Source organism: Alligator sinensis, unplaced genomic scaffold (assembly GCF_000455745.1).
Source record: "Alligator sinensis unplaced genomic scaffold, ASM45574v1 scaffold1333_1, whole genome shotgun sequence".
NCBI classification, from domain to species: Eukaryota; Metazoa; Chordata; order Crocodylia; family Alligatoridae; genus Alligator; species Alligator sinensis.
The window spans coordinates 78,235-82,668 of NW_005843200.1; the positions used below are offsets into that span (position 1 = coordinate 78,235).

The following is a 4,434-nucleotide window of genomic DNA, read 5'->3' on the forward strand; positions in this document are numbered from 1 at the left end:
GCCTATGCAGGGGGTCGGACTCGATGATCTATTGAGGTCCCTTCCGACCCTAACATCTATGAATCTATGAATCTTGCTAGGATCCTATGACCCCTGCTGACTTCCTGCCCTTTGGGCAGGGGGCTGGACTCGATGATCTTCCGCGGTCCCTTCCATCCCTAATGTCTATGAAATCTATGAAATCTGTTCACCAATATACGCCAGGGGATGACAAGAAACAATGAGCACAAACTGATTGAAGATTGCTTTGGATTAGAAATAAGGAAAAACTTCTTTACAAGTTGAGTGCCGAGGGTCTAGAACAGGCTCTCCGCAGAGGTGATTCAGTCACCCATCTTGGTGATCTTCAAAAAGCATTTTGATGCCCATCTTGCTAGTGTCATTAAACCCTAGCAGTCTTTCTGCCGAAGTTCAGGGGTGGACCCAATGATCTTGTAAGGTCCCTTCCAGCAGCTAACATCTATGAATATGTTAGGGAGACAATATGTGGATTTTCAGGGAGCATTGAATCTGCAGCGGAATAAAGGCATGACCTGTGGCTTAGCAGAGCTGCTGACCACAAGGCAGAATTATATCTAAGCCAGCCATTTGTTTTTGCTAATGAACTATCTTAACCATGTCAACCATTTTCTGAGAAAAAGCAGCAAGTGAATCTGTGTGAGTCTGTCTGCTGTGAATGAGGTGACATTTTAGGAATGTGGAAGATGGTACAACATGAGACAGAAAAACAGACTAGAATGTGAAAAACAACACGTAATTGGTAATAGAACCCGAGATGAACATATGCAAAAAGGTGAGTGCTGATTGGTGAAGGAGCCTCCATAAGCTTCCAAGTTTTGGTCAAAGTCTGCCCAATGACCGAAGAGCAGGAGTCAAGGTCTTAAACCTGCGCTCATAGCAAAAAGACATGTAAATGCATAAAATGCACAGGCTATTCCATGCTAATGAAGCAAACAGTAAACAGAGGAGGAGCTTGAGATAGGAGGAGAAATGGGTGAAAAATAGGAGGGGCGAGGGTAGAATGAATGTTAATAAGTATAAACCAAAGTGTATAAATGCGGAAAAATCTGTTGTTCAGTGCAGGTCCCCTGTTTGATGTTTTTTTGGGACCTGACCCAAAGCTGTCTCCATTCTGAATTAAGCTGTTGTGAGCAATGTGTGCTGGTGTTTGCTCCCTGCTTGCTCTGGCTAATGAGTAACAGGATCCATGAGCAATTGGATTGTCGTGTCCCTAGTCATTGGGCGCCGCATGGAGTCGGGGTAGAACTGAATCTATGAGTGAAAGCTCAGAGCTGGTATTCTCCAAGAGAGGCCTTGAGTCTCATAAGGGGGTCTTGAGTCTAACAAGGTTGAGAATCCCTCACCTGGACAACCTGGACCTGGGGTTTAAAGTGACTTAGTCCCGGGATAAGATAAGATATTCTCTCCCTTTTGTTCACTTTTTTTAATCCAAAGGCAGCCACAGAGATTCACAAAACCACGTTTTTTTGTTTTGGTTTTTTTTCTGGCTGGCTTAGTACTTCAGTGACCACCTCACCATAACCCCTGAGCCCCTGTCCACCATGCCAACCTCTGAACACACTGACACAAAGTGGGTTCAGTTGAGGGCTGACTCAGGACTGTTCTTTCTTCCCCTCCAGCTCCTGGGAAACTTCCTCATCCAAGTCCTGGTTACCCATTACCCCCACAACTTCACTGTGGATGCCCACGTTGCCTACCAGAAGCTGGTGAAGGCGGTGGCTAAAGGTCTGGCCTATGAGTACCACTAAACCAGTTGGAGGCAAGCACAGGGGGAAGGGATTCTGATTTCTTCTAGACCTCACTGGGTGCCCCATGGCTCCTGATGGGCTGCAATGAACAAATAAACACTGTGCACCTCAAGCTGTAATAAAATCCTGTGCCTCTATTGGGCTAAGTACAGACAGTCAAAAAGCCTCAGGGTGCAGAGGAGAGCCACGCACATGATCAGAGGTCAGGAAAGCAGACCTTATGAAGAGAGGCTGAGAGCCATGGGACTCTTCAGCCTGGAAAAGCACAGGCTCAGGGGTGATCTGGTGGCCACCTGTAAGTTTATAATGGGTGCTTACCAGCATCTGTGGGAACGTCAGTTCACCAGAGCACCCCAAGGGATGACAAGGTTGAATGGTCACAAACTCCTCCTTGACTGTTTCAAGGTGGACATAAAGAAGAACTTCTTTACTGTCTGAGCCTGCAAGGTTTGGAATAGGTTGCCGCTGGAGGTGGTTCAAGCACCTACTCTGAACACCTTCAAAAGACATCTAGATGTTTATCTTGCTGGGATCCCATGATCCCTGCTGACTTCCTGCCCCTGGGGCAGGGGGCTGGACTCAATGATCTTCTGAGGTCCCTTCCAGCCCTAATGTCTATGAAATCTATGAATATATTCAGTCTTTGCAAAGATTAAACTTCAAAATGACTGCACATATTTTTTACCTTTGGTTAAATGCAGCCACATGCTTGCAGTGGCTCAGGCCAAAATTTGGGCGGCACTAGAGCATGCCTCTCTGGTATGTAGTCAGTATGAGCTGTTTGCTTCCTCTTCCTGCTGTCCCACAGGTCTCTGGGATTTTCAGTCCAGTATCACAGAAGCAGGACTCTGCAAGGTTGTTCATCACTTCCTCATCCTGTTTGCAGGTTCCTCTGGGATTTCTAGTCTTTGGTTGCAGCCAGCTGTAAGTTTCAGTAAGTTTAGCAGCATGGCAACTCTGTACTCAAGGGAAGGTGGGTTTAACAACCTCACCCCCCAGCGCCAGACCCCAGCTGGTGTTTGCCTGGAGGGGAGGGGGGTAGTCTCTGACTCCCCACCTCCAATCCTTCTTGTTGGAGCAGACAGCCCAGCCCAGCCCAGGGCTGGAAAGCATGCTGGGATGCTGGGGGACTGTGATTTAACTTGAACCAGGAAGGGTCTGGGACAGAAGTTTCATAAACATATGCATTTCATAAACCAGGTTCACTCCCTACAGGTCCAGACCAGTGCAGAGTATTCCTCCTTTGTGGTGGATTCAGCCTTCCATCCACTATACGCCTTTCTTTTTAATCACAGGAATCCCACTAGTTCTCTGCAGAGCCAAGGGGGCTGCTGTGCCCTTTTGCTGCCTTTCCTCTGAGACAGGATAGACCTTGCTTATGCTTTCAGGATCACTCCCTTGAGGAGCATCCACTCCTCAAGTGGTAACAGCAGGGGAGGAGGCAACAAGAAAATGGTGGTGGGGACATAATTCATGAGCATGAATAGGCCTTTCCTCAGTGGGGTGGCATGAAGAGGAGTTCTCCACAATGTGGAAATGGCATCCAGCTGGGTTTGGCCTTGGCCTGGGGCTTTTCTGTTGGCAGGGATGGATTAACTGTGACTTGGACAAAGGGGTGAAAAGCACCCTGTTCAAATTTGCAGATGACACTAAGATGTGGGGTGAAGTGAGCATGCTAGAAGGAAGGAATAGGCTGCAATCAGATCTGGACAGGCTACAGGGGTGGGTGGATGAGAACAGGATGGGTTTCAACACTGACAAGTGCAAGGTGCTGCACCTGGGGAGGAAGAACCAGCAGCAGACCTACAGGCTGGGAACTCCCTTCTTGTCAGCACAGAGGCAGAAAAGGATTTTGGAGTAATTATTGATGCCAAAATGAACATGGGCTGCCAATGTGGGGACGTGGTCAGGGAAGCTAACCACACCTTGTCATGCATCCACAAATGCATCTTGAGCAGGTCCAAGGAGGTGATCCTCCCCCTCTATGTGACACTGGTCAGGCCACAGTTGGAGTACTGCGTCCAGTTCTGGGCGCCGCACTTCAGGAGGGATGTAGACAGCATAGAGAGGGTCCAGAGGAGGCCACTTTCATGATCAGGGAGCAGCAGGGCAGGCCCTACAAGAAGAGGCTATGGGACCTGAACCTGTTCAGTCTCCACAAGAGAGGCTGAGGGGGGACCTAGTGGCCTGTTACAAACTAGTCAGGGGGGACCAGCAGGCATTGGGGGAGTCCCTGTTCCCCTGAGCACTACCAGGAGTGACTAGAAATAACAGTCACAAGCTGGCAGAGGGTAAATTCAGACTAGACATGAGGAGGTGCTACTTCACTGTCGGGGCGGCTAGGAGCTGGAACCAACTTCCAAAAGAAGTGATGCTGGCTCCTACCCTGGGGGTCTTCAAAAGTAGGCTGGATTAACAACTTGCCAGGGTCATTTGACCCCAGTACTTTTTCCTGCCCATGGCAGGGTTTCAGACTTGATGATCTGCACAGGTCCCTTCCTACCCTACCAACTATGAAAATATATGCATAGCATGAAATGTCAGCAATGATCCCCTGGCCCTGTGGCTGCCCTGCCCTGAAGCCTTGGGCAGATGCTCCCTTCAGGTGGATGAGCAAGGCAAGCATGCTTGGCTCAGAGAAACACCTGGGGGGGGGGGGGGGGGC

The 4,434-nt window shown here is 49.1% G+C and overlaps 1 pseudogene; it reads left to right on the forward strand.

The window, feature by feature from the left end:
- The window catches only part of LOC106723142, a 10,879-nt pseudogene extending 9,110 nt beyond the window's left edge, over positions 1-1,769 (forward strand).
- The last annotated feature ends 2,665 nt before the right edge of the window (positions 1,770-4,434 follow it).